This window comes from Argiope bruennichi, chromosome 4 (genome assembly GCF_947563725.1).
Source record: "Argiope bruennichi chromosome 4, qqArgBrue1.1, whole genome shotgun sequence".
NCBI classification, from domain to species: domain Eukaryota; kingdom Metazoa; phylum Arthropoda; class Arachnida; order Araneae; family Araneidae; genus Argiope; species Argiope bruennichi.
Window position 1 is genome coordinate 79,306,769 of NC_079154.1, and position 20,529 is coordinate 79,327,297.

Here is a 20,529-nt window from a genome sequence, read left to right on the forward strand (position 1 = left end):
AAAAATAATTTAAATCATCCGTTGGTTGCCATGTCAACAGTCAGAAAACAATGCACATGCGTGAATTTTCTTCGCCAGTTACGTTAACGCAAGTGCGTGAATTTTTCTACGCCAGTTGGGGTAACGCTATGCAGATTATACATTTTTAATTTCCTTTATTCTGTGTTATTTTAATTCAAAAGTACTTCAGAATGAATGTGAAACATGGATTAATGAACAATGTTTAATTTTAAATGCATAAAACATTAAGAAAATAAACAGAATCGTTTGAAATAATCCGCCGAAAAATGTTAACCCTAACCTTATTACTGTTGGGAGAAAGAAATAACTGAAAGTTGGCGGTGGGGAAAATGGAAGTTTTTTTGGCGGGAAAGTTAGTTTTTAACTAATAATTAAAATTTCAAAAAAAGGGACCCCATGTGCACATTCCCGACCTCTAAGGTATACATGTACCAAATTTGATAGCTGTATGTCAAATGACCTGACCTGTAGAGCGCCAACACACACACACACACACACACACACACACACACACACACACACACACACACACACACACACACACACACACATTGAGCTTTATTATAAGTATAGATATAGATGGGGCAATACATGTCGAAATGGATTTAAATAAAAATTGCTATGCAATATTTTTTTTCCAATTAAATGGCAACGCAATCAATGCCTTAAAAAGGGTAAATTCGATTCTTTTTTATATTTTCATAAATGGAAAAACTATAAAGAGATTATAACAGAGAATTGATGACTGAAATATTTTGAACTAGAAAGATGAAATTTGATATAAAGTCTTTAAATTTCTTGATTTCTATAAAATGTTTGAACGAAATCTATTGGAACGAAGTCTGCTATTTGGTGTCCGACACCAAGTGAAGGAAGAAAAAAAAGGCTGTATAGGTGAAATGTGGTGCACATTTTTAGCATCTTAAGTTTAAATATAACCAACTCCTTCAAGGAATTAATCGTCCATCAGTTTGTAGACGTTTGTAAATGCAGTAACTGAAAAACGTAACGACAAAATTAAATGAAATTAAGTGTGTAATTTTGTTATCAAAATTGTAGTTCTTTGTCAAAAATGGCAGCCAAAATGCGCACTCGGTTTTCTTCATCACACTACAAAGTATAAAACTATAAAGTATGTGCGGTGCTGAAAATAAAAATCTGAGCAATCATGACATTCCCTACCTTGCTCAAGGTCCATACTTTCATCAAGAGGGAACATAACCTTTATTAGAAAATATGCGAGAAAATTTCGGAGAGACCTTCCTGCGGGTTTGTGTAGTTTTTAATAGTCTAATTAAGACATGTGAGTCTTCTTGTGATAGATTCGAGTCATATTTTAATCCCGAAATACGGTTTAGATATAAAAATGGGAGAAAATTGAATAAAGTAGAACTGCAGAATTACAAATTTTTTGTTTGTTTTTGTGCTCTTTGTTAAAATGAAGTGGTTTACCGTTCGTTAGCTATGTTGATACTTAATATATCTTTTGCGAAAAGGGACAATGTGCTTGTACATAGGTGGAGGTGCTGCTTATGTTATATTAATTTCTACTTTACATTTATCCCCTTGAAAGCAATAGTCAAGGTTAGATGTTAATGTAACAAAACCCATTTGTCAAATATATTCCATATTTGACAAATGGTTGTATTCGCATCCATATAATCTGATAGAAATACAGAGAAAATTCCAAAAAAGGCTTATCTAAATGGCTTATCTAAAATGTGGAACTTCATCACTTTCTTGATGGGGAATTTTTGGACAAAAAGAGAAAGAAACAATTTAGACTGGACTATCTTATCCAATTCCCGGATAGAGAAGTATTTGTAGTAATTAATAATTAGTAAAATAGAGGCATTGAGTTTAAAAAAAATGTATTTCTTAACGGCCAGCTCCACTTATGCTAAAAGGTGAAAAGCTTAATATTATTTGGCAGGAAGAAATGTTTCAGAATAATACATATTGCATTCATCTTAGGCGAAAGTTAATAAACAAAAAACGCAGGCATAAATAATATGTATAATAATAAGCATACCGTAATTTCCTGTATATTATCTGTGACTGCGTATATTCCGCAGGTACTACTTTTATCCTTAACAAAAAAATCTTCAGATAATTCGCACCTCCGTATAATCCGCGGCGGCAGATTATTAATGACGATTTTCATGTTTTTTTAAGAGATAATCAGCGGATTATAAGCAGGAAATTACGATAAGTATATGTTTATGTATGTCAGTTTATAAATATATATACAGATAACAATATTTATTATAAGCGTAATTTATAATAAATAAACATAAAAATAATAAAATGTGTAAACTTTACAAAACAATGCATGTACGTCCTTATCCAGTAAGGGTAAGTAACAAAAATTGCACCGTCACAGTAATTGAGCAGCAAAATAAATATAAAACTACTAAAAAACGAAGTATTTAATGAACTTTCTGCCTTTTGAGATTAGCTGGTTCCTTTGGAGTATTAGAAATTCTTGATTTCATTTCAATTTCTTATGCATTACTAGCTTTTGTAGAGATAGAGACTTGTGGTGGAATGATAGAAACTATTTTCACTCATGTTTCAAATAATTCAGAAGTCCGTCGTTGTAACATAACGCCACAATCAAAGAAATAATTATTCCATGCATTACGTTTTTTTCACTGTAACATTAAAATTTTTTATAGAAAATGTTGAGTATTTTTTTTTTTTGGAAAATAATCCGGTTTAAACGAATTAAAGAGAAAAACGAGTTTAAAATTTTAAATTTGCACTAGATTTCATGAAGCGTTACAGTATCGTAAAAAACACACACAAAAAAAACCCGCATTATTTACTACGATAATTCACTGAAGCTTTAGTATCAAAGATAATAGACGAAAGTTTCAACACAGTTGTAAGTGTTCATTATTGGCCCTTCCAGAAGAACGGAACATATTGAGGTGGTACGATAACTCATTCCAAATTTTTTTTTCTGTATCTCTGGTGTGAAGTTTTGAAGGAGAAAAAGGAAATTTCTTTTATTCGTTTTTTTCAATTTTTTTTCTGTAGCTGGATCATACAGCAAGTATTTAATTCAACGTCACCAACTGACATGCGAACTTGAGACATGCATGTCTCCAGCCTTTCAAAGTGTCACACCAGATATGCTGAAAAAATTGGGGAATGAGTTATCATATCACTTTCATATCCTTCCTATTTCTGGGGGGGGGGGGGGCTCATACTGAACACTTTTAAGTGTGTTGAATCTAAACTTTCGTCTGTTATTTTTGATTTCAGATAAATTATTAGGTTGTACTTTGTCTAGGTTTTTCTTGATTTATACCTTTAATAGCCCCACAAAGTTGGAATGCTAATTTTTGAACTCCCTGTCCTTAATTAAAATAACTAATTTGTTTGAGAAAAAAAAACTTAAATACAATCTTTATTTCGGTTATAAATAAAGCGGTACGTTTTGAGATGACGTTACCTAGAGCCTTGTATTTGAACTTTTGAGTAAATTGTCAACTTATCTTAAGCTTTAAGTTACGTCTAATAGATATCCAAAATGTCTCCTTAAGACTGTTATTTTAGCGAAGGAATAGAAATGTGCTTTATTCTTCTTCTAATCAATAGAAGATATATTGTTCATTAAGTTTATCATTAGCATTAAATTTATCTATCTAAATCCATCATACAATTGAATAAGACAGATAATGTTTTATAGAATGATTAGCTGTGTTGAATTTCCGTCTAAGCAGCTGTCTAAAACCGCTCACTCATGGAGAGTGGGCTTGGGAAAGTTGATTTAAAATATTGTTAGCTTAACTGCCAAATAAATAAAGTCATTAACAATAAAAATTCTTTGAGCAACAAAATATTAAGGCTATAAGGTGTGTTTACAATGAATTATCAATATCATTATTAAATAAATTAAAATCTAATTATTATTTATAATGTATTAAAGTATTGTTTTCATTTAATAAGGGTATCCAGGAATTAAAATCTGTTAAGGAATTGAAAAGAAGGGAACTGCTATTAAAAAAGCACTTTAATTTCGAACTGACATACAATACTTAAATTATTTTTCCACATAGTTGTTACTATTGTTGAAGCATTTATCTTAGCAGAGCACGATCTTTAAGATGCCCTTGTCATGGAAAGATATGGCCTGTGATGGATGGCCTTCGATAATGAAAAATCAACGGGAAATGAGCGGAAAATGCATTGGTAATGTCGTAATGATGAATCTTTGAATCTCTCTCTGTTCAACTGTTGTAAATAACTTATCATCGATCAGAAACCCAGTTTACTTTTTTTCTTCATCGTGAACATTTTCACGTTTTTCATTGAAGTCTACCTCCTTACCATCGAATCACTCATCTCTGTCTGTCCATTAACTTCACAATTTTGTCTGTGAATTTCAATTGGTTTTATGTTTCTAGCATTAAGAAAGCTAATGGCAATTTAACTCGGCGATATATTTAATTTTTTAAAACATTTGAAATGCTGAACATGCAGTAAAAGCAATATTTAGGAATTTAAAAATGACTTCACGAATGCGAATGAATCAGCAAAGTGCACGTGCATGTGTGTGAAATTGTAAAAGCAATGCCTTCGCTGAAAAAATTGAAAACTGAACTTATTTTCTAGATAACTCTCTTCTATTCGTTTGCCAGTTCCTGCAAAATAATAATTTTTAATGTTATATTCGCTTTAAGTTTATTATTTATTTAATTTTGCTCGTAATAATTCAAAAATTTTATTGGTAAGTAAGACAATTGTTAACTATTTATTCGTAATTTATCATAATTTTATTATTATAATTATATGATTTCCATAATTTTTAATTTTTCCAAGAATTCCATTACTTTAAGCACTTTTTTATAGTATACATATAAAATAAAAAAATAAATGAAAACGTATTTTTTCCAAATTATTGAAATAAAAAATAATTCACAACCATGCCGTTGCCGAAATGAATAAAATCATTAACATGTTAATTTTTAAAATGTAAAGATGAATTGATTAGTTATTAAAAGAGATTCTCGAAATTTATGATTTGGAATAAAGTGTCTAAATCCATCAAAGCACTACCAAAAATAATTCATAATACATAAGGATTGATCTATTAAATCTAATGTTAATTAAGTTTTAATAGATCAATCCCTGAGAGGTAAGAGGGTTGTGAGAGCACTGCGCTAATGCATGTACACTAGCAAAATGTTGGAGCATCATTTGTATCGCTAGTAAGGAAAATCATAATATGAATTTCTATTAAAAATTCATCGGAAATTTATTGTCACATCATCTTAAAGTTATGACATTGTTAAAAATTGTTGCATTTCTTCCCAGAGAAGTTGTGCAATCAATAAATTGGTATCAACAAAAACAGAAAACCTCCCGTCTTTCTCCATTCCATCGTGAACAGCAGACAGACTACACAAAATCGAAAAAAGAAAAAAAAAAAAATTCGCTTCTTGGGAAATATGCGAGCTATCGCGTCTTTCGATAAATATTTATTACATGGGATGCAGTTCATTTCGAAATTGAGTATGCAAATGAGGGGGGGGGGGGGAAATCTCATAGCTTATTTAAGTTTTTGCGAAGGGAAAATATAAGTTTGATTATAATAATTTGAATATTTCATCTACTTAAAGCGTTATTTGAGATCTCCCGTTTTTAAGTGGATGAGAAAACATACATTTTAGTTAATAAATATTATTTATAGTAAATTTGCATTAATACAGTTTATTAGTAATGGAATTAATTAATATTTACAATTATTTTCTTTTACAGAAATGACGTGTCAATGCTAGAACGCGTTAACTTATTTTTCCTTTGAAATATAGCAATGATGTTATAAATTTAATAAATGTAATGTATTTATTCAGCTTGCGTATCTTTATTCTGTAGGTACTATGCATATTTTAACCAGTGCAGCTCTGACGTCGAGCTGACTTTAATGTTTGAAACATCAGAAGCAAGATAATTGTGACATAAAATTAAATTCCAAAAAAGATTCTTTTTTAAAATTCTGTTGGGATAAATCGTACTGTTCAAGAAATGCAACAAATTCGATAACGGATAACGAGACGTTATTCCGCGTTAAACTCGATATACAAGTAGCAAAACACATGCAAAGTATATATAAAGATAATGCATTGGAAATCAACAACATATTAGCAAACAAATCGATAATTAAATAGAAATATACAGCACATAGCTGGAAGTGTAAAACGATGGGAGAGAACTCTATGAATTCACACTCCAAAGAGTGGGTTCACTGGTCATCTGGCCGTTTTGCCTTTCATAATTTCCCAACAAGTTATAGAATTTTCTAGAAGAATCATTGTATCTCGATTCCTAAGAAAGATCTCTACAATTCTTATACTTTCGGGAACCTACTTTTTTGTCGCCAAATGGTCGCCAATGCCGGAAATCCTTTACCTGGTATTAATATCGCATCTATTAAAAATATTGAAAATCTTCTGCAAATCTTAATACCTCTAACCCTTAAAATATTTATAATCGAAAAATTCAAAGCAATAAATAAATTAAAATCAAAGTGGCATTTTTATTCCGAAATTTGACTCGTGTACATGAGATTGTGAAACTTTTTACCCCCCCCCCCCAAAAAAAAAAAAAAAAAGAAAAAAAAATGTTTGATTTAGCTATGGAAGTGAAATGTAATTTTCCAATAAATAGAATGCTGGCCATTAACGGTAGCTAATTAGAAAAGAAAAAATGAGAAGGAACTTGCACATGAACCTTACGTCTATATGATGTATGCTAGACTGCATGAGCTTTAATATAAAAAATGCAGAAAGAAGAAGATATTAAATAATAGTAAAATTCGACAAAAAAAGAATATATGCATATAAACAACAAAAATAGAGACAAAAAATGAGTCATTAATTGATTTTACAAGTGAAGTCATTAGCATGGTGGCGACGAGAGAATCAATGATACCTAGGCAATACTATTTATTTTTTACTCTATTATTGACTCATAAGACTAGATTCTCTTGGCCGGTTCAGACTGGCTGTCAGAAACCAGATGTTTCTTCTCTCCCCTCCCCCTTCATCTGGGAAGGGGATGATCTGAAGCAATGAAGTGGATTGGTTCCTTTACCCAAGATATAAGATGGATTTTTGCTGTTTCTTCAATTTGAAAAAGCAATCGCCATGACTGAAAACTGTCCGGTCGAAACTGGCCTAACAGCATGTGAATTTTTATCCCAGTTCAGTTCTGTGAAGTGTTTTTCGTAGAATATCAAAGAGGAGGCAAGTCGTGCTTTGACAAGTTAATGTTTTTCGGAAAAAGTTTTAGTTCAGGAAGTTTGTTGATATATTTCTCTTCCTTGTATTTCTCTCATTTGTGTGCCTTTGTACTTACTTTAAGGCAGATCTAAGTGGTTTTTAAAATTTACAACTCTTTGTTTTTATTGAAATTATTATTTATGAGAGTGAGTCAAATTGTACTAATTTGACTCACTAAGCTTGACTCACTAAGCTCATTTAACTACTAAGCTTGCTACGTAACGCGCTCTTTTGGTCATGATTACTTTAAAAAGTAAATCATCAATATTATATAGATGACCACCCCCCAAGAGAAGTACCAGCGACGTCTATGCATCCGTTACTCTCACATCACTGCACGATTGCTTTAATGGTAAACACATTTACAGTCGTTTATGCTTTTAAAATATAAAATAACTATCTGAGCTACCAATTTATACATTGCTAAAATAGTTTTTAAAATATTCATAAAATTAAAATGATTGTAAGCAGGTATAATTGTAATTACTTAAGACAATTAGCATTATTTGATAATACTGAACTGATATATAGTATAAATTAACTTTCTTCCGCCTTTACGCTTACAGATATTGCAAATTTCAAAGAATGTCAATGGAATATCAAGTTTCTTGTTACAGACTTTTACTTTGATATCCAGATATGTATTAAATATGTTAACAGTATGCTTTAATATCATGCTGCGACAAACGTGTGCCCTCCATCAGCAAGAATGGTGTCACCGAGTGATCAATGACAACAACACAGTGAGCGTTTGAGACGCTCACTTCTTGCCTTCAGACTTTAGAGAGATCTCAAAATCTATTCGACATACAATTCTACCCTTAATGTGATGGCGAAATTATGAGATAGGGTTGGAGCAGACAAATTAAATAAGTTTTTAAAATGGCCGAAATTCTTCAATGTGTTATCATATGAATTATGACGAGGTGGTCTGAGCTACGAGACGAACCATTGAATATGTATCCAAAGGCCTGTGACTAAAATTTGGTTAATGATTAATTGAAAAGCATCATTATATAATGTTATGAGGTTGTACAGGTTTACCTATTTCAACTGCTTAACTATAGAGGTCGTGCGTCATATGTATATCGAATCGTTGCTTAGTGAATTTACAAAATAAAATTAAATCATCAAGAAGCAGGAATTCGATACAAAAACTACTCATATGCTACAAAATTCCATGTATCTTATGGATTTTTTGTTGCTTTATTAGGAAAATATAATCCAAAAATAAAAGCCATCATCTAAATGGGTAATAGAGAATTAAAAAGTATATATATATATAATATATATAATATTATAAAATTTTAAAGGCACAGACTGATGTCAAATATAAGGGGAAAAAGGCCATTCATACCAATAACGATTGCCACTTTTCTGATATGCATTCGTTCATTTTCAAGCTAAAGTTCGCGTATGGGTCTACTTCCAGGAATTAGTGGTATTTAGTTTGAGGAAATAGAAAATTCCTTTTATGTTTATGCACCATTTTGTTCAAACTTAGTTCTTGCTTTCTTGCACACACACACAACTCGTATACTTTCATCAAATATTTTTTTAAAAAAGAAGTAAACTCAAAAGTTTTATTGTGCAACGAAACAGATGACACACAAACAGTCAAGATTTTCCTAATACTATTTTTGAGAAAAGCATTTTCCTATACTTTTCAAAAGTAGAAACAAATAAATAAAAAGAATAAAACTGAAATTCTGATTAAAAAAAAAAAAAAAAAGAATTACTTCTCCGAAAGAAAAAGGAAAATGGAAGGGGAAAAAAAAAAAAGTTTGTCAAACGGAGAGAGAGGTGAATTGGAAAGTGTTCTTCATTTGCCGCTGCGTCTTCCATTTTGCACCTAAGATCGGAATTTCATTCCTTCGTCGTCGAAAAATAACACCCATTTGTGAAGAAAGAGTCCCTCCCCCTCCTTCTCCCTTAACATCGTCGTCGTTGGGGGAGATATGTAACTGTCATTACATACCACTATCTATCTTTCTTTTCGCAAATCGAATCGACTCAACTCAACTCCGCTATCGCAGACGATAATATTTCGCGTTGTTCTGTTCACAGCTGTTCTGTTTCATTCGTTTTATTGCTTTGGAATTCTATGTTCAAAGAAGTGGATAAATCTGTAATTTCTCGAAGAAATCTGAACCCACAAACACTTAATATTCTCGTAGAAATGTCATTTATTTTCCATTTCACTTCACTTTAAAACGATTTTGGAGGGGAAATTTATTTCTTTTAATACCGGGAGAAAACGTACTTATTGTTAAATGAAATTCCGTTTGATTTCGTTTTTCTAAAGAATTTATTGAGATCTACCACATATGTTGAAGTCGTTAGAAGTTTGGGGGGTGGGGGAGGGGGGGGGGGTTAGAAGTAGAGGCGTTTGGAATTTAATACTTCATTAAATTTCTATTTCATTTATTTAAAAATTATCTTATTTTATTATTTGAATCCATTGCTTTGTGCCAATTATCTCTTATAATTAACCTCAAATCTTTATAATGAAATTTAATACAATCGTATGAATTTAAATATCAAAATTCATTTAAAAAATATTCATATGTCAGATAAATTTAACTCTCTTGGAAATGTTAAAAAAGCAGCAGTCTACCTATGATTATCATTAGATGGGCGGATAAATAGCAAATGAGTTTTAATTAACTTACAATTTTGAATTGGAATGATTTCTCAAAATGTTACTAGATGTCGCTATGAATGCCAGGAAAAAAAAAAAAAAAAAAAAAAAAAAACGGGTATAAAAGAAAAATGTTTAATGTCACTTTCTTTTCAATGTCTTCTAAACAGATATATTCAATCGATCATATTTTTATTGCTAAAAATTATTATTTAAGTGCTGCAAATAGAACAATTTCTATCAAAGTGGTTTTCAGTATTTAACTTCAAAAGATCCGAAAGAAAAAAAAAAGCTATATCCAAGAAAGAGCTATATTCAACATAATTTGAAAAGAAGATTTTTCTGGGAGATTGCGATAATCTGTTAACCACATAAAATCCCACTTTGAATATATTATCCTTTAAATTTTTTTATTGCAATGTTCTTTTTAATGGAAAAAAATATTAAAAGAAAAATCCTTTATAATAATTGCGGCAAATATTCATAAGTTATTTCAATTTGAAGTTGAAGGATAATTTTAAATACATCTAACTCCCCCTTTTAACAGTTCTCTTTGGATATCTAATACATCCACAAGGAATCTTATTTAACAGCACATAAAAAACAAGCAAAAGAATATTTTACAATTTTACTAATACATTACAATAATTACAATAATTTACAATTTTGCAAAGAATATCTAAAAGTAAACGGCAATCTAAAATGATTGATAAAAAGTACGTTATTTCAATTATTTGAATTTAAAATATTTGAATTCAGTTGTAAATAATTTAAAGAAAAAAGAATAAATATATGCAAATTTATTGCAGCCACTTCATTAGAATTTATTATTATTTCAAATTCTCCCGAATAAATTACTAAAAATATTCAATAATAAATAAAATAAATAATAATTAAAATAAATAAAATCTGTACAAAAGTAAATTTTCCCTCCAAATATAATAATATTTATTTCAGAAAGAATTTCAAAACAAATATTAATTATCCTATTTCCGGAAAAAGCAGTTGGAATGTACGTAATAAAGATTGCATTTTTAATTAGATTTTTCAAACACATTTTTAAATATAATCAAAACTTAGAGGGAAAAAAACAATAATAGAAATAAAAAAAAAACTTATTTTTAAATGAATAATAAGTAGTAAATAGTGAAATTATTGTTGTATATAATATTATTCATCGTAAATAGTAATAAATAAATAAAATTATAAGAAGTAATAAAATTTTAAAAATAAAATTCGTTGAAAAAATATTAACAAAATAAGGGAAAGAGTTCAAAAATCAAATTTCATTTTTTTTAAATTATAAAACAAACTCTAGATTTTTTTTTTTAATTTGAGGAAAAAGAAGTTTACTGTGTTTGTTACAAATTTCTAACTTGTATGTAACATTTTAAGTTATAAAATTTAAAATAAAAGATACCATAGAAATAATTAAAGTAAAATTTAAATAATAAAAATAAAATAATAAATATCAAATAAATAAGTAATAATAAGTAATAAATTATTCATTTTTAATTGAAAAAAAATGTTTCAAAAAATTGAGAGATGAAAGGAAATTATGAAAGCGGCACTCATTTGAGTTCACAAATTTAAAAATAATTTTAAAAATTTCTAATTTTCAAAGAAAAAAAAAGATGCCGTGACCAGGATTCGAACCTGGGTTATTGCGGCCACAACGCAATGTACTAACCACTATACGATCACGGCTTCAAGGACGAATGGAAAGGAAAGCAATATACCCCAAACATAGCCGAAAACCTGCTCCACTTTCCAATTCAGCAATAAAGGTGTGGCACTCAACCGTAGCCGATAGCGATCTGTAAGAATTTCCTCAACCCTTAGTCAGTTAGCTGCGAGGGATATTTAAACCAGCAAGAATTATGATTTCATGTTCTAAATAGAAGTGTTATTTCTCTCCTAAGAGCTGGATTAAAACAGGAGAACCCACCCCCAAACTTTCAAGACCAAACATCTTTATTTTGAAATCAATTTTAGCATAATCTAATTAATTTTAAATAACAAATTTTGACACAATGAAATAGCGAAACACATAAAGGCAGATAACTTTCCAAAAAGTTGATTTCAGTATATTGTATATAAAAACTAACGGGGGTGGTCTTCTCGAAACGTTCTCTCATACTAATAAATGTACTTGTATATTATTTTATACGTGCTATTGGTTAATTATAGTTTTGAAAGAGCATATTCGAGTGCGCCCTTTGGCGATTTTTTTTATCGATTAACTGCTGGGATGCATTTAACATAAAAGTACCAGAATGCACATTTTGGACACCTTTTTTCCTATTGATTAAAAATGTGACACAAACTAGAATCGTAGTCACAAAATCGCATGCCAAATTTCATTTATTTAAGTTATTTGGTTTTTGAATTATCGCGTTTACATTCTTGAGAAAGTATGGAGTGACAGACGATCACCCTCTTGTATGGATTTTGCCCCTAATTTGATATATATCTACACTTTTGATGTTAGATCTGTGTACCAAATTTTATTTATTTAGCTCGATGACTCCTATATTTGTGGGGTCCCTAAGCAATTGCCTACTTTGTCTATTTCATAATACGGCCTTCCTCTATATAAAAATTGTGGACTTTAAACAACGTTGTGAATCAACCCCCCACCCTTTTTTTTTTATTGACTGATGCAAAGATTCGACATAGAACTACAATTATTACTGAATGAGAACTACAATACTGAATTGCATTTATCTAAGTCGTTGAGTTTTGCAGTTGTCGCGTATGCACAGATAGAAAGATGGGCAACTCTTTGATAGATTTAATTTTAAGTTTGATTTAAAAAATTCTATGTATTGAATGCTTACACGAGCGTAGAGACCGAGAGACAGTTAACCTTTTGATGTATTAGGTTCGAAATTTTATACATATCTATACTTTAGATACTAAATATGTGTACCAAATTAAACGCATTTAGCTGTCTATATTTTGTGGTTATCATATTCACCTATAATTGAACAGTCAGACGTCCTCTTAATGATTTCGTTCAAAATTTGGCAAAAATTTACAATTTGGGAGTAGAGCACATATACCAAATTTCATCCGTCTAGTTGAAAGCGTTTTTGAATTATTGTGCTAATAAAGCTGCAGATAGATAGACATGATTTCAAAAATATATTTTTTGATTTCAAGGAAATCTGCAACATGGAGATTCGTAAAAATCTCGAGTTCAGATTTTCTAATGATTACAAATACTTTTTCCTTGTATATTTCGTATGCGAGGAAGTACGGAAGAATGTCTTTAGAACTCAGCAAGGCTTTCTTGCTACGTTCACTATCATTTTATAAAGAAGAGCATGGAATATGAAGTCAAATTTCCATTTTATGAACGAAGAAACATAAATAAATAAAAAACATTTGGAAAGAAACTCTGTTACGTTCATAATCCCAAGAGCGGAGGCTAGAAAAAACTGTTACAACAGAAAAAGAAATAAAATTGAAATATTATGAAGCAGAAATTCTACATTTTTCTTTCGTTATCCTCTTTTCGGATGAAAAGCATTTTCTCTGATATGTACTTTGAAACTGAAAAATAAATACCAAACTAAAATATTTAAAGTAAAAATGATAAATAAAATTACGATAAAGAATTAACAGTCAGCAAATATCCTTGAATTATTCTCTAAGGAAAATTTTCGTTAAACAAATGTATTGAATAAGAAAAAGTTATGCGACTTCATCCAGTTGCAATTTAAGTTTAAAGTTTCTTTTTATAAATCTGTATTTAAGTTTTCTAACTATTTTATATATAGACAACTAACTCTTTAAACTTGATAATAGCATCAACTGAATTACAATGACTATTGATTAATTTTGCTTTAAAAAATACTATACATGTGCTTAAATCTTTTTTTTTTTAAGTAGTTGCAGCAATTACATGGAAATACGATAAAACCTTGTTGATCTGTTTCTCATTTATACGTCATTTCACATTTCCATTTCACTCATAATAATAGAAAAAACTTCGTTTATACGTAGTTTTATTCTCTTTCTAAAAACTATACATTTTCTGCCTCCATTATTTCTATTGAAAAGCAGAGTTTTCTTTGAAAACGAGCTGAATAAAATCTTTTTCTTATCTACATTTTCAAATAAAAGATGCAGGGTGAGTAGAATATTTGTAAACATCCCATGGTTGGAGGGTGGAGTCTCACAATGGGGGAAGAAAATCATTGGACTGATATGCAAAACAAATTATTCTCAAATTCCTTTGTCTTGAGAGATCATATATTCTTTCTGAATTGCTATTTTGTTTACAGGTTAATAACCTCAAATGCCTCGAAAGCTTAAAGTAATTTCAGTGAAAGATAAAGCTGAAATATATGAGTATTTAATTAAAACTCAAGATTTTCAATAACGATTTAATCTTTCACCTTATAATAAACATTTAATTTTGAAATTTATTTATTGTTTACAATAATTTGCAGCTATACATATATAAACAGTGCTCTTTTGTGTTACAATGTCAATTTCCGAATATTCTTAACTTTTCAGATTTAATGAAGAAATATCTGTCGAAGGGGGAAAAAACAGTTGAGCGTCGACTATTGTTATTTTGAGACCAAATAATATAATTTTAATTCCGCTTAAAAAGCGTTAATGTTACTCTTTTCTCTAGATAAACCTATGTAATTAATTTTTTAGAGTATTTAGCTTCTTTATATCTTGAAATGCAGTACCACGGAATATATAAATGCATAATATATGTTTCTTATGTAAAAGTGCTCCCTCTTTTTTTTCACCTATTATCAAATATTTTTACACTTAGGTAGGTAGGTACCAATAGGAAGACTACCCATTGCAAAAGTTCTCATAACAATAGTTCGGGAAAATTTCTTCAGTTCTTCACCGATCATGGTCCCTAGAACCCAAAACTACCTTTCATTCATAAGTTTATATAAGCGTATAACGCTTTGCCCATTTTATCTTGCAAACGGTATAACTAGAGTAATTTTATTTGGATTTTAACCGACTTGGAATCGGTTATTAGAAATGTAAAAATCTCGGACGAGTTCGTAAATGGTCCATCTAGATCGAAGGGGATGGAAATGATGCTGGGGGGTTGAGATTTTCATTTTGCTATAGCTTTCTTATATTAAAGATAGAAAAATAAATCCCATTAGCCAGATTAGTGCCTCATTAAGACAAACAATTTTTGTAGTTTTCAGTTACGATTATAAAATAATAGATTTTCGATAATTGTAATATTTTAGAATTTAGGGGCTGAAATGTGATTTTCATGCCCTAATTTTGACTGTTTCTAACATCAACAATATTTGTTGCCAGATAGTAACTTAGATGTAAAGGAATCTATCTACCTTTGCCTTCCAGCTTACCGTGAGAAAATTTTTGATCTTAGATGTTAATATTGGATAATGGAGTTCATTGAATGATATTCTGATTTTCGTATTATAATAAAAATGTGCAGCCTTTTAAACTTAGATTTTCAGAGAAAGAAAGAATGGGCCGGGACAAGGCAGTTCTGCATCTTTGACAGAACGGTCAATACTGTATCCTACCCTACATACAATATTATTGTTAATTTTTTTTCCCGACCATGATTTCCCCGGAAACCTATTTCCCTGTCATTCTTTTTTCATATAGTAGCAAATTTTATAATTTTATGCGTAGGCTTAAAAATTATGTATTATGTAATTAATAATAAATCTTAAAAAATAATATATAAGCCCAGGAAACTTTAAAATAGTCAAGCATAAGATTAGAGCAGAAAACTTTAAAATAATCTAACATTAAAATTATATAGAATTTCAAAGTTCTAACACATCAAAGCGTGAGAAAAAAAAGTCCATTACTGGATTCCAATTTTATAAACAGAACAATTCAAGTTAAATAAAAGAGTGTGAAAAATAAATTAGCTTAAAGGCAACTAGTTCCACTGCTTCTTTGAAATCCAATGAAATTCAGTCCTCTTTCGAGTATCCAAACGTTTAGATTCATTAGCAACCATATTAAAAAACGACGTTGCGCAAAATAGCAGACAGAAATGTGCTTTTTGGATTTATTCAATTATTTATCTGCGGATTGGCTTTTGAGCAAAAAAAAAAAAAAATCAAACGAAGTCAAATTAAGTATTTAATTCCATTTCATTTGTACGTCTTTATTTAGTGAACAGTCGTAATTCCCTGCTTGACTACTTAATTTGAAAATATTAGTCATAGGATTAAGTCAAAATAAATCAAGCGTAATCCGAAGTCTTCGAGCTTATAAAACTTTTTTTTTTCGTCATTCACAAAGAATAAAGCATTTCGTGTGATTCCAAGAATGTTGACTTAAATCTAGTTTGCAATGTTACGGATGTTTGCACATATCCCCTGATATATGTAGCTTTGGCAAATGCGATTATGATACAAGCGATAAAATCGTGGCCATTACATTTATATATGTGATATCAAATTTGAATAGCGCGGTTCAGAAATTTGAAACTGAAGAAAAGAGCATTGTTCTTTATCAACTAAATGAATATGAAGGTCGGGAAAATTTCAAAAATCACATTCTTATAAGGGATGAAAATCTCATTGGAAGCGAACATCAAGAAGCATACGAAAAGGTAGATATGAAAAGTGCATTTAAAAAATAAAATTATTTACAGAATTGCAGTGATTAGAGCGAAATGGCATTTTGTCTATGCATAGACTATGGATAGTCCAAGAACAAATTATAAAAGTTTGCAAAACAAATACTATTAGGTATGAAAACAAAACATATTTTATACTTACACTAGAACTGCTAAAGTTAGTAAATTACAGTGTAAATTGCGCGTAGTTTGTTGAAGCGATATTCAGTTTCACGATATGCATTTGCAAGTTCTGAGGAATTATAGATTGAATGTCAGGTGTGATACACTGCTTTAACCCTTTCTAGGGCCGTGGGAAGTATGCTTCCCACCAAATTTATCAATCTTTGTATGAATTTATGTAGGTTGGCATCAGTTCTGACAAATTTTTTTAGAACGACAGAAACTTAGATGCTTCAGTTCTTTATCTTACTCAAAATGATGTGTCTTAATTTGTTACTTAATTATTAATTAACCAAACTAATTAATTAATCAAATTAAATTTATCCAATAAGCTAAATGAATCCCTTTTCTTATTCTAATTTCAAGCCTAAAAATATTTTAACATAATATGACTAGAAAAAAATGGTCCTTTTAAAGGGTTAAACCTGAAAATTGTTGCAAGACTTCTGACACATACAATCTTTCCATAAGCCCTCATGAAAACAAATATAAGGAACATAATTTTTAAAGCCATATGATGTGATTACTAAGTGAAATTTTCTTATTAAATCATCTGCATGCCATATATAGCGTCATCTATCGGAATCTGAAAAATAAGAATGTTGTGAAGTGAAACTTTTTGCAACAAGATAGTAATATGCAACATCGAAGAAAAACCATTATTCTTAACTATTCTTTTAGATAATTTTGTAATGCGTCCAAAATTTTCTAGACATTCTGCATTTAGGTTTGTTAGCCTATAGATTAATATTGACTTTCTATGATTGTTCATGATATTAATTGCCGCGATTTTTACTGAAATAATGAATATTTCTGAGAAAAATGGATTAAAAAAATTTTTAGTTGCTAATATTTATTGGTGAGTGAGTTTCGTTTACATGGAGCAAGACCCAGATTGGCCATGCTGCGCCAAATATTTATAGGGGATATACTATCTGGACCATCTGGTGGTATATTATAGGTAAAATACAATTGCGCAGGGAATGCTGCAGGGAAGATTGTTGGTCAAGCAGCTAACAAATTTAGTTATTGGGTAATTATCGGGTAATAAGAGTTAATTATTGGGTAATAGATGCTTATTATAAAAGGGGCAAGAATTCTTGATTGATTTTAATAAAAAAATAATCAAAATTTGAAAGTTTTTTCGCAATGAATTCGGAACATATTTTTCCATAAAATCTAATTTTAAACTACTTGAAAATTGAAAAAATAAATTTTTCAGTGATGATAATTTTATTTCCGTGCAATTTCTTATTGTAATTTTAATATTATTTAAAAATATACTAAGCATATTTTACATTAATATTACTCATTGTTTCTTTTATTAATTTATATTCAAGTTTGTTGCGGCGATATTAACAGCTTTTATTTGTGTTGTATCATCGCTTCTATATATTTAAAAACGAATTTTAAAAATGAAATAATAACAAACGAATCACGCTTATAACTTTATCATGCTCCAAACTTGAACTCTTAGCTATTTTTAATTTTTTTTCGGGCTTAACCAACTTGGGAATAATATGTTTATTTGGTTTAAGTTAATCTGTGATTAGTTATAAACCACATGTAATAAATCATGAAAATACAATATTCCGAACTGATTAACCTCAATCCGATAACTTATGTTGTTCAATGTTTCTGTGTCATGAGATTGTACATTTTGCTTATTGAACACATTTCTTATATAATCTTTTCATATAAATCAGAGGCCTCATTCAATCAATATTGTTCATTCAATTGATATAATCACTTCGTTCAATCAATATTGTTCATTCAATTGATGCAATCACTTCATTCAATCAATATTGTTCATTCAATTGATGTAATCACTTCATTTAATCAATATTGTTCATTCAATTGATGTAACCACTTCATTCAATCAACATTGTTCATTCAATTGATGTAATCACTTCATTCAATCAATATTGTTCATTCAATTGATGTAACCACTTCATTCAATCAACATTGTTCATTCAATTAATATAAACACTTCATTCAATCAACATTGTTCATTCAATTAATATAAACACCTCATTCAATCAATTTGGTTCATTCAATTAATATAAACACCTCATTCAATCAATTTGGTTCATTCAATTAATGTAACCACCTCATTCAATAATTATTATTCATTTAATTAATGTATCCGCCTTACATAATATTTTCCACTTAATGAAAATAACTCGTATCGCGTTAAATTGAAATCACACTTCAGTCTGCAAAAGTTTAGAACTCATATGCACTATCCGAGACGCTGATTAGGCCAAGTAGACAGAAAAAAATTCGGATGTAGTAAAAATAATAAATATTTCCTTTTAGCCAAAACTTGTATATGATTTACCTGGTAACCCAAAAAATATATAGGATGTAATTACTGTGACCTTATTCTGTTCTTCAATCTGAGGGTCTAATTAAAAGAAAGAAGAGCACTTCTTGGGAAAAGTTCCTTATAAAAATAATTTTAAAAAATAAGAGATAATAAAGCTGGTAATGGAAAAATAAAATTTTAAATGAATGAAATTTGGTATGTGATTTTTTGACTACGATTTTAATTTTGAGTTGTATTTTAGTTTTAATTGGTCAGAAAAAAGTATCCAAAAAAGTACATTCGGTTTTCTGGCACTTTTATGTTAAACGCATCCCAGCGATTAATCGCTAAAAAACAGCACATTGTCGCATTCTTATATGCTGTTTCAGATTAGAATGCTACTGTAATTCGCTAATCGCACACAGTTAATAATATACAAGTACATTCATTAGACGGCATGTGAGAAAGTTTCGCGAAGACCATTCCAGTCGGTTAATTCCATTATGGAGCGTGAGAGAAAGTTTCGAGGTGACAGTTACTGCTGGTTAAAATATTCTTCACAACCAGCAGACAAAGAGTAAAGGAAATTCTTGGTGGTGAAGCTTTCTGCTACGGTTGAGTGACACACCTTTCTTGCTGAATTGGAAAGTAGAGCAGGTTTTCGTCTAAGTTTAGAGATATTGGTTTCTTTTCCAATCGTCCTTGAAGCCGTGATCGTATAGTGGTTAGTACATTGCGTTGTGGCCGCAATAACCCAGGTTCGAATCCTGGTCACGGCAAACTTTTTTTTTGAAAATTAGGATTATGTTAATTATCTTTGGGTACGATTCCGAATTAGTGTCTCATTTTATAACATGTTTTGATATTTAATAATTTTTGAAGCATTTTTTAATTGTAATTTAAAAAGATTTTTTATTGTTAATAATTTGATAATTATAATTTTATTTTTATTATTTAAATTTTACTCTAACTACTTCTATGGTATCTTTTATTTAAAATTTAATAACAGAAAATGTTACTGAAGGGAAGTAAAAGAGAATTTTGAAACAAATGTAAGTAAATTTTTTTCTCTTTAAATTAAAAAACAAAAAGCAAATTAAAAAAAGTTCAAATTTGCTATTGCAAATTTCAAGTACTCATGCGAGTGCATTGGTTTTTTTTAAGTCACATGGTATCAGTTCGACAGAAAAACATCATGCTCTCACATGACTCATATTTCTCAATCAACAACATTTAGAAAAGCGATGGTTTTTGACCGTCTCAAAATCAATCGAGTTTTAAAAATTTTTTCTCGAGGCCAGATTTTTTTTTTTTTTTATCTCGTGAAAAATCAGTTTAAACCGTTGTGCAAAAATCAAGTGACTGTCAGATTAGCATGCATCGATATTTAGAAAACTGGGGTTTTTTTTTCCCCTTTTCGAAAATCTAATTAAAACTATTTTGGAATGATCACGTGACTATTGTATTGCGCAATCGT

General features: G+C 29.8%; 2 non-coding genes across 2 annotated transcripts; one reads left to right on the forward strand and one right to left on the reverse strand.

Annotated features, from left to right (window-relative positions):
* Window positions 1-11,589: 11,589 nt before the first annotated feature.
* Trnah-gug (transfer RNA histidin (anticodon GUG)) lies at window positions 11,590-11,661 on the reverse strand. The gene has a single exon. It is a non-coding gene; the product is annotated as a tRNA-His (tRNA).
* Window positions 11,662-19,759: 8,098 nt separating this feature from the next.
* On the forward strand, window positions 19,760-19,831 carry Trnah-gug (transfer RNA histidin (anticodon GUG)). The gene has a single exon. It is a non-coding gene; the product is annotated as a tRNA-His (tRNA).
* Window positions 19,832-20,529: the final 698 nt, after the last annotated feature.